The following is a 10,538-nucleotide window of genomic DNA, read 5'->3' on the forward strand; positions in this document are numbered from 1 at the left end:
CGTGACCTGCGTGGGTTTTCACCGAGATCTTCGGTTTCCTCCCACGCTCCAAAGACGTGCAGGTTTGTAGGTTAATTGGCTTGGTAAATGCAAAAATTGTCCCTAGTGAGTGTAGGATAGTGTTAGTGTGTGCGGGGATCGCTGGGCGGCGCGGAACCGGTGGGCCGAAGGGCCTGTTTCTGCGTTGTATCTCTAAATCTAAATCTAAAAATCAAACTAATCTCCCTTCCATTCTCTCCTGAGATGCTGCCTGACCCGCTGAGTTACTCCAGCATTTTGTGTCTACCTCCCTTCCATTGACTCCATCTACACCTCACACTGCCTCGGCAAGGCCAGCAGCATAATCAGTCTCACCCCGGCCACTCCCTCTTCTCCCCTCTCCCATCAGGCAAGAGGTACAGAAGCGTGAAAACGCACACCTCCAGATTCAGGGACAGTTTTTTCCCAGCTGCTATCAGGCAACTGAATCATCCTACCACAACCAGAGAGCAGTGATCCAGCACTCTGGGACAGCACGGTAGCGCAGCGGTAGAGTTGCTGCTTTACAGCGAATGCAGCGCCGGAGACTCAGGTTCGATCCTGACTACGGGTGCTGCACTGTAAGGAGTTTGTACGTTCTCCCCGTGACCTGCGTGGGTTTTCTCCGAGATCTTCGGTTTCCTCCCACACTCCAAAGACGTACAGGTATGTAGGTTAATTGACTGGGTAAATGTTAAAAAAAAATTGTCCCTAGTGGGTGTAGGATAGTGTTAATGTGTGGGGATCACTGGGCGGCACGGACTTGGAGGGCCGAAAAGGCCTGTTTCCGGCTGTATATATATGATATGATATGATAGTACTAATGTGCAACCTCTCCCTCTATAGAGTTGTCACATTTTTATCATCTGCCTGGCAAAACCTATGGTCCATTAATCTAATTTGTTTTCCCACATTTAATCTAGTTTTCTCATCCCTCCTGGAACGTAGAACAGAACAGCACAGGAACAGGCCCTTCGCCCACAACGCCTGTACCTAACGTGAGCAAAGATCAATTCTCATCTGCCTTTACATAATCCCCATCCCTCCACTCCCTGCATATCTATATGCCTTTCCAGAAGTTCTCTTAAATGCCACTTAAATGTCATGTCCGCCTCCCCCGGCAGCACGTTGCAGGCCAGCACCAACCTCTGTAGAAATAAATCTCGCCCCTCCTTTGAATCTCTGCATCTCCTTTTAAACTTTGCCCCTCAATGCCAATATTTGTGCTACTGCTTTGCAATACAACGTGCAATGATCTGCCTCCGACATTACAATTTCTCAGAGTCATTCAGCATGTTCTCCCCGGTTGCCAAACATTTTAATTCCCCCCTCCATTTCCATACCAATCTTTCTAGACCTGGGCCTCCGCCATTATCTGTCTCACAGAGTGCTGGAGTAACTCAGCGGGTCAATAGACAATAGACAATAGACAACAGGTGCAGGAGTAGGCCATTCAGCCCTTCGAGCCAGCACCGCCATTCAATGCGATCATGGCTGATCACTCTCAATCAGTACCCCGTTCCTGCCTTCTCCCCATACCCCCTCACTCCGCTATCCTTAAGAGCTCTATCCAGCTCTCTCTTGAAAGCATCCAACGAACTGGCCTCCACTGCCTTCTGAGGCAGAGAATTCCACACCTTCACCACCCTCTGACTGAAAAAGTTCTTCCTCATCTCCGTTCTAATGAAAAAGTTCTTCCTCATCTCAGGCAGCATCTCAAGAGAGAAAGGAATGGGTGACGTTTCGGGTTCAGACCCTTCTGCAGACTTCTCCCTCTGTGTTGCCTCTCCCCCATTATGTGAGTGAGGCCACACACAAATTGGAGGAACAGTGCCTCATATTTCACTTGGGCAGCTTGCAGCCCAACAGTCAGGACATTGATTTCTCTAATTTCACGTTACCCTTGCATTCCCTCTCTCTCCATCCCCCACCTTTAGTTGGCCTGCTAGTTCCACTGTTCGCATCCTTGTATCCCTTCGTTATCACCTCTTCCCCAGCCAATAGACAATAGGTGCAGGAGTAGGCTATTCAGCCCTTTGAGCCAGCACCGCCATTCACCGTGATCATGGCTGATCAATGAAGGGCCTTTATGGGCTCCACCCTTCCTTGGTCATCTGTTGCCGGCCCCGATTTGTTCCGGTCTTTTCCTACCTCCAGTTCCCCCCCCCCCCCCCCCCCCCCCCACCTTCAGTCTGAAGAAGGGTACCAACCCGAAACATCGCCCATCCTTTCTCCCCAGAGATGCTGCCTGACCCGCTGAGTTACTCCAGCACGTTGTGTCTATCTTCAGTATATACCAGCATCTGCAGTTCCTATCTACACATGATAACAGGCCATTCGGCCCAACTTGCCCATGCCGACCAAGATGCTCCATCTACACTAGTTTTACCTGTCCACTTTGGCCAGTATCCCTCTAAACCTTTCTTATCCATGTACATGTCCAAATATCATTTAAATGTTATATACCTGCCTCAACTACTTCCTCGTTCTCTCTATCCTCCACCCTATGTGTGAAAAAGCTGCCCCTTAGATTCCTATTAAATCTTTCCTCTCCTGCCTAAATCTATGGCCTCTTGCACTTGATTCCTGTACCCTCTGTGCATTCACCCTATCTATTCCCTTCATGATTTTGTACACCTCTATAACACCACCCCTTGGCTTTCAAGTAGCTGGCCCAGGACAGTCCTCAAGCTTTGTCCTGTCCCCACTGCTCCAGCTTTCTCCTCCCTACTAGAAGGCTCCCGACCCGACTCATCGCCTGTCCATTCTGTTCACAGATGCTGCCTAGGGTTGCCAACTATCTCACTCCCAAATACAGGACGTGACGTCACCGCCTCGCGCCCCACATGATCTCACCCAGCCAGCGGCCACGTGTTCCCGATCCACCAATGGCTGCCGCCCGGGCCAGGAGGCAGGTTGCTATGCAACGTCCATTAGGCGGCGCCAAGGGCCTCCGGGCCTACACTGTCCGGGCCTACACTGTCCGGGCCTACACTGTCCGGGCCAACACTGTCCGGGCCTACAGTGCCCGGGCCTACAGTGCCCGGGCCTACCGCGCCCCCCGGGCCTAATACGGGACAAGGGCGGTCCCGTACGTCTCCAAAGACGTACAGGTATGTAGGTTAATTGGCTGGGTAAATGTAAAAATTGTCCCTAGTGGGTGTAGGATAGTGTTAATGTGTGGGGATCGCTGGGCGGCACGGACTTGGTGGGCCGAAAAGGCCTGTTTCCGGCTGTATATATATGATATGATATGAAACCAATTTAGCCCAATATATGGGATGTCCCGGCTAATGTGGGACAGTTGGCAACCCTCGTGCTGCCTGGCTTACTGAGTTACTCCAGCACTTTGCGTTTTATTGTATACCAGCTGTGCTCATATTGCAGTATTTCTTTAGTGCATCAATCGGATGCTGCCTGACCCATTGAGTTACTCTAGCACTTTGTGTTTTGCTCAAGATTCCAGCATCAGTTCAGTTTAGTTACTGTAATGTGTACCGAGGTACAGTGAAAAGCTTTTGTTGCATGCCAACCAGTCAGCGGAAAGACAATACTTGATTCCAAACGAGCCATTTACAGTGTTTAGATGCACGATAAGGAAATAACGTTTAGTGCAAGATAAAACCATCTGCAGTACCTTGTGTGCTGATATGCAATTGAGCCACAATAACTTTAGTGATCTACCCCTTTGCATTTGTAACTTCACACAATCACAATCATACTTTATTAGCCAAGTATGTTTTGCAACATACGAGGAACTTCATTTGCCACACAGTCATAATAAAAAGCAACAGGACACACAAGATACATTTCAACATGAACATCCACCACAGTGACTCCTCCACATTCCTCACTGTGATGGAAGGTGAAAAAAAGTTCAATCTCCCCCTTCTTTGACCTCCAGCGGTCGGGGGCCTCGAACCTTCCGTTGATGGGACGATCTTGACTCCCGTAGCCGGCAGCGAGCCTTCCACGTCTGGGCGATCAAGTTCCTGCGTGGGGGGGGGGGCTATCGAACCTCGTGCGGCTTTTGGAGCTTCCCGACCTCGGTCTCAACCCGAGACTGCGAGCTCTGCGATGTTAATTGTTTAGAACAATTTAAAAAATAAATATGAAAATAAAAACAATTCATGGCAGCTTAGTAGAAAAACGATAGCGTGTAGTTGCAAATGATTGCTCGTAACTCAACTTCCCTTTGTGTCTTACATTCTAATTAACATTGTAAATGGATCCTTCTGTTTCATTACTTTCCTTATTGCTTTGAAGCCATAATATCATCACTCGGCTCCCTGTGCTGAGACAGCCTTCCCCTATCACCTTTATAAATGAGGTTGGCTGTCTGCAATGTGGAATACCAAGGGGATCTGGTCTGGGCCCTGAGCTATTTGTAATCTATATTAATGTCTTGGGCCAAGCAATTGAATGTAGTGTTGCCACATTTGCTGCTGAAAGTGGTAAAGCAAATTATTACCACGTCTGAAAGCAGATACATCGACATGCTGAGCAAGTGGGCAAAGATTTGCTAAATGAAGTATCGGGTAGGGAGATGTGAATTATGTGTGGTGGCGCAGCGGTAGAGTTGCTGCCTTACGGTGCTTACAGCGCCAGAGAGACCCAGGTTCATTCCTGACTGTGGGTGCTTGTCTGTACGGAGTTTGTACATTCTCCTCGTGACCACGTAGATTTTCTCCAAGATCCTTAGTTTAATCTTTAGTATCTCGAAACTAAACTAAATCTATTTTAGTAAGAATACAAAGTGCTGGAAGAACTTAGCAGGTCCATTCTCTCCACAGATGCTGCCTGGCCCGCTGAATTCCTCCTGCACTTTGTGTTTTGCTCAAGATCCCAGCATCCACAGTTCCTTGTGTCTCCATTGGTAAGAAAAATATTCTGTAAGGGTGTCTGAATCATTGAATGCATGGAAGGCTGAAATAGATGCAGGCACAGACTCCCTTGACCTACAAGACCTACCGGTTGCCAAATATTTTAACTCCCCTTCCCATTCCCACACTGACCTTTCTGTCCTGGGCCTCCTCCATTCGAAGGGCCGAATGGCCTCCTCCACTGTCAGAGTGAGGCCCAGCGCAAATTGCTGTTTGTGATTTACATCAACGATTTGGATGAGAATGCAGAAGGAGGCATGATGACACCAAAGTGGGTGGTATCATAAATTGTGAAGATGGTTATTGGAAATTACAGCAGGATCATTTAAGGCCATTTAAAACTGAGATGAGTAAAAAACTTTTTCACCCAGAGAGATGTGAACTTGTGGAATTCTCTGCCGCAGAAGCCATTGGAGGCCAATTCACTGGATGAATTTTAGATTTAGATTTAGAGATACAGCGCAGAAACAGGCCCTTCGGCCCACCGGGTCCGCGCCGACCAGCGATCCCCGCACACTAACACTATCCTACACCGACCAGGGACAATTTTTACATTTGCCCAGCCAATTAACCTACAAACCTGTACGTCTTTGGAGTGTGGGAGGAAACCGAAGATCCCGGAGAAAACCCACGCAGGTCACGGGGAGAACGTACAAACTCCATACAGGCAGCACCCGTAGTCAGGATCGAACCTGAGTCTCCGGCGCTGCATTCGCTGGAAGGCAGCAACTCTACCGCTGCGCCACCGAACCTGGGTCTCTGGCGCTGTAAGCACCGTAAGGCGGCAACTCTACCACTGCGCCACCACAAAAGAGAGTTACAGAGAGCTCTAGGGGCTAGTGGAATCAAGGGATATGGGGAGAAGGCAGGCACAGGTTACTGATTGTGAATGATCAGCCATGATCACAATGAATGGCGTTGCCGGCTCGAAGGGCCGAATGGCCGAATGGCCTCCTCCTGCACCTATTTTTTGTGTTTCTATGTTTCTATGATCTTGATCAGCTGGGCAAGTGAGCTGATGAATGGTTTAGATTAGAGATATAGCGCGAAAACAGGCCCTTCAGCCCACCAAGTCCCCGCCGATCAGCAGTCCCCACACACTAACGCTACCGTACACATACCAGGGCCATTTATGATTTTACAAAGCCAATTAAGCTTGGTCTTTGTAGTGTAAAGATAGACACAAAATGCTGGAGTAACTGTCTGAAGTAGGCTCTCGGCCAGAAACGTCACCCATTCCTTCTCTCCGGAGGCGCTGCCTGTCCCGCTGAGTTACTCCAGCATTTTGTGTCTATCTATGATTTAAACCAGCATCTGCAGTTCCTTCCCACACATGTCTTTGGAGTGTGGGAGGAAACCGGAGCTCCTGGGGAAAATGACAAGAGACAATTCAATAACTGACGAGTTAGGACAGTCAGGATGGAACCCGGGTCTCTGGCGCTGTGAGGCAGCAACTTTACCACTGCACCACCGTGCTGCCCGTTTAATGAAGTTACATGCAGATAAGTGCGAGGTGTTGCATTTTGGGAAGCCAATAGACAATAGGTGCAGGAGGAGACCATTCGGCCCTTCGAGCCAGCACCGCCATTCAATGTGATCATGGCTGATCATTCTCAATCAGTACCCCGTTCCTGCCTTCTCCCCATACCCCCTGACTCCCCGAAGTCAATTCGGGACAAGCCCCTCACAGTGAATCACAGGGTCCTGGGGAGTGGTGTATAGCAGAGAGATCTAGGATTTCAGGTACATAGTTCCTTGAAAGTGGTATTATGGTGGTTAAAAATTGGTACATTGGCCTTCATCGGTCAGGATATTGAGTATAGAAGTTGGGAGGTCATGTAACAGCTGTACAAGACAATGGAGAGACCGCATTTGGAATACTATGTTCAGTTTTGGTCAGCCTGCTGTAGGAAGGATGTTGTTAATAGACAATAGGTGCAGGAGGAGGCCCTTCGAGCCAGCACCGCCATTCAATGTGATCATGGGTGATCATGAATGACACAATTAAGCTGGGAAGCTGGGCAAAAAAACAATTACGAGGATGTTTAGTTTAGTTTAAAGATACAGCGCGGAAACAGCCCACCGGATCCGCGCCGACCAACGATCCCCCTTTATTAACACTAGGGACATTTTTACATTTACCAAGCCAATTAACCTACATACCTGGACGTCTTTGGAGTGTGGGAGGAAACCGAAGATCTCGGAGAAAACCCACGCAGGTCACGGGGAGAAGGTACAAGCTCCGTACAGACAGCGCCCGTAGTCGGGATCAAACCTGGGTCTCCGGCGCTGCATTCGCTGTAAGGCAGCAACTCTACCGCTGCATCATGATAGTTGAGGCAGGTACAATAACAACATTTGGACAGGTTAATGGATTAGGAAAGGTTTTGAGGGATATGGACTAAATGCGGGCAAGTGGGACTAGTGTAGACGGGACATCTTGGATGGTGTGGGCAAATTGGGCCGAAGGGCCTGCTTCCATGCTGTATCATTCTATGACTGGACCATTTAACATAAAAAGCAATCCCTAACCTATTCAGATAGAAACAGTAAAGAAAACGGACAGCAAGTCAATCAGATAATTAATTGGGTAACTTCTGGATTGTTAATTAAAGAAAATCATGTTGAGCCCTAAAGCAGATGGGCCTTCTGTTTATCGATGAGAAAAGCATTGACTGAAGAAAGAGGAAGACTGAAAGTTTTCAATTCAGTCTTAGCTTCTGATTTCCATTCAGTCTCCTGCATTCCAAGGAATTAACCCCGAGCCTGCCCAAACTCTCCCTGGAGCTCAGGCCCTCAAGTCCTGGCCACATCCTCGTAAATCTTCTCCGCACCCTTCCCAGCTTAACAACATCCTTCCTCTCGCGGTGTGACCTGCACTAAACACAGTACTCCACATATGGCCTCTTGCACAACATGACATGTCTCCCCTGACATCAATCTGAAGAAGGGTCTCGACCCGAATCATCACTCATTCCTTCCCTCCACAGATGCTGCCTGTCCTGCTGAGTTACTCCAGCATTTTGTGTTTATCTTCCCTCCACAGATGCTGCCTGTCCTGCTGAGTTACTCCAGCATTTTGTGATTATCTTTCGTTTAAACCAGCATCTGCAGTTCCTCCCTACACATGACAACATATTATTACATGACCTCCCAGCTTCCATCCTCAGTACCCTGAGTGATGAGGGCCAGTGTATGAAAGGCCTTTTTAACCGCCCAATCTACCCTCGACACCACTTTCAGGCGACTATTTACCTGCAGTCCTAACATTGAGGAAGAAGGCAGCCTGTAATTGGTAAAAGGTGGATATTTAATATTTATGGATAGGGAAGGTTCAAAGGGAATGTGTAGGAACGAACTGCAGATGTGATTTAAACCGAAGATAGACACAAAATAGCTGGAGTAACAGGGTTGCCAACTGTCCCGTATTAGGGCGGCACGGTAGCGCAGCGGTAGAGTTGCTGCTTTACAGCGAATGCAGCGCCGGAGACTCAGGTTCGATCCTGACTACGGGTGCTGCACTGTAAGGAGTTTGTACGTTCTCCCCGTGACCTGCGTGGGTTTTCTCCGAGATCTTCGGTTTCCTCCCACACTCCAAAGACGTACAGGTATGTAGGTTAATTGGCTGGGTAAATGTAAAAATTGTGGGTGTAGGATAGTGTTAATGTACGGGGGTCACTGGGCGGCACGGACTTGGAGGGCCGAAAAGGCCTGTTTCCGGCTGTATATATATGATATGATATGATTAGCCGGGACATCCCGTATTTTGGGCTGAATACTGCCCTTGTCCCGTATTAGGCCCGCGGGCCGCTGTAGGCCCCGACACTGTAGGCCCGGACAGCGTAAGCTAACGGAGCTCGTTAACGTTAACGGAGTGCGGGGAGCGGGAGGGGCCGAGTGTGTTCGCCTAATGGAGGTTGCATAGCAACTCGCCTCCCGGCCCCTGTGCGGCCGCCATTGGTGGAGCGGGAGCACGTGGCCGCTGGTTGGGTGAGGTCATGTTGGGCGTGGGCCGTGACATCACCGTGTCCCATATTTGGTAGTTAGAAAGTTGGCATCCCTAGCTTAGCGGGATATGGGCTAAACAGAGGCAAATGGGACTAGCTTAGATATATAATACAGAAGCAGAATTAGGCCATTCTGTCTATCGAGTCTGCTCTGCAACCCATTAAGTCTGCAAAATGTTATCAGGCAACTGAACCATCCTACCACAACTAGAGAGCAGTGCTGAACTACTATCTACCTCTTTGGTGACCCTCGGACTATCTTTGATCGGACTTTGCTGGCTTTACCTTGTACTGAACTTTATTCCCTTATCATGTATCTATGCACTGTAATTGGCTTGATTGTAATCATGTATTGTCTTTCTGTTGACTGGATAGCACGCAACAAAAGCTTTTCACTGTACCTCGGAACACGAAACTAATCTGAACTAAAAGAAGGGTCTCGACCCGAAACGTCACCCATTCCTTCTCTCCCGAGATGCTGCCTGACCCGCTGTGTTACTCCAGCATTTTGTGAATAAATACCTTCGATTTGTACCAGCATCTGCAGTTATTTTCTTGAACTAAAAGATGGGGCATCTTGGTCAGCATGGACAAGTTGGACAGAAGGGCCTGTTTTCGTGCTCTGACTGAATCACAGAACGTTTTACATATAATATTCATAAATGGAATAACTCCATATCTCTCATCAGTTATTGAATTGTCTCATGTAATTGAATGCCATAGAGTGGTAGTGTGGAAACAGGCCCTTCGGCCCAAACTGCCCTATCTATAATATTATAATCCCAATTTGACCTAAATCTATGATTTCACATTCTTTTCAGTAAATGAGAGTTACCCTCTCATTTAAAAATATCATGGGATACATGACTTTTCATTACTTGTTGTAGTGCAATTGTTGAATGATTAATTTCAATTTGTTATTTTACTGTTTAGTCTAGTTTAGTTTAGAGATACAGAGCGGAAACAGGCCCTTCGGCCCACCGTGTCTGCGCCAACCAGTGTTCCCCGCACTCTAACACTATCCTACACCCACTAGGGACAATTTTTTACCTTTACCAAGCCAATTAACCTACAAACCTGCACGCCTTTGGGGTGTGGGAGGAAACCGAAGATCTCGGAGAAAACCAAAGATACTAGAGGAGTGAGATAGACCACTCGATCCTAAAAACCGTAGCACGTCATGGAGCCATTTTAGTAGGCAGAATCTTGCAGAAACATTTTAAAAGAAAAATAACAAAGATCTGTGAATTGATAGATGAGATATATTCTGCATTTTAATGGGTATCATCACACATACTGTTCCCCCACAACGCTGATTACACTGCGAGAGGCAGAGCGAACAGCGGGTTTTGCTTACTAAAATGGCGGGCGTTACGCTCCTTTGCATACTAACCCTCAGTATAGGCGATTTCGACAGAGTGGTTCATCTTGCTCCTCTAGTATCTTTGGAGAAAACCCACGCAGGTCACGGGGAGAACGTACAAACTCCGTACAGACAGCACCCTTAGTCGGGATGGAACCCGGGTCTCCGGCGCTGTAATCGCTGTAAGGCAGCAACTCTACCGCTGCGCCAATGTGACCGCCCGATGACTTGGCCACCTTTAGGTTTATTATTATATGTCCGGAGGTA

General features: G+C 48.1%; 1 protein-coding gene across 1 annotated transcript in view; it reads left to right on the forward strand.

Annotated features, from left to right (window-relative positions):
* The window catches only part of fig4a (FIG4 phosphoinositide 5-phosphatase a), a 90,232-nt gene extending 80,794 nt beyond the window's left edge, over nucleotides 1-9,438 (forward strand). The window contains exon 25 of the mRNA XM_078399891.1: nucleotides 9,284-9,438. The gene's annotated coding sequence lies outside the window, so the exon portion shown is untranslated. The remainder of the gene's footprint in view (nucleotides 1-9,283) is intronic.
* Nucleotides 9,439-10,538: the final 1,100 nt, after the last annotated feature.

The sequence above is a fragment of the Rhinoraja longicauda genome, chromosome 5, assembly GCF_053455715.1.
Source record: "Rhinoraja longicauda isolate Sanriku21f chromosome 5, sRhiLon1.1, whole genome shotgun sequence".
Classification (NCBI taxonomy): Eukaryota; Metazoa; Chordata; class Chondrichthyes; order Rajiformes; family Arhynchobatidae; genus Rhinoraja; species Rhinoraja longicauda.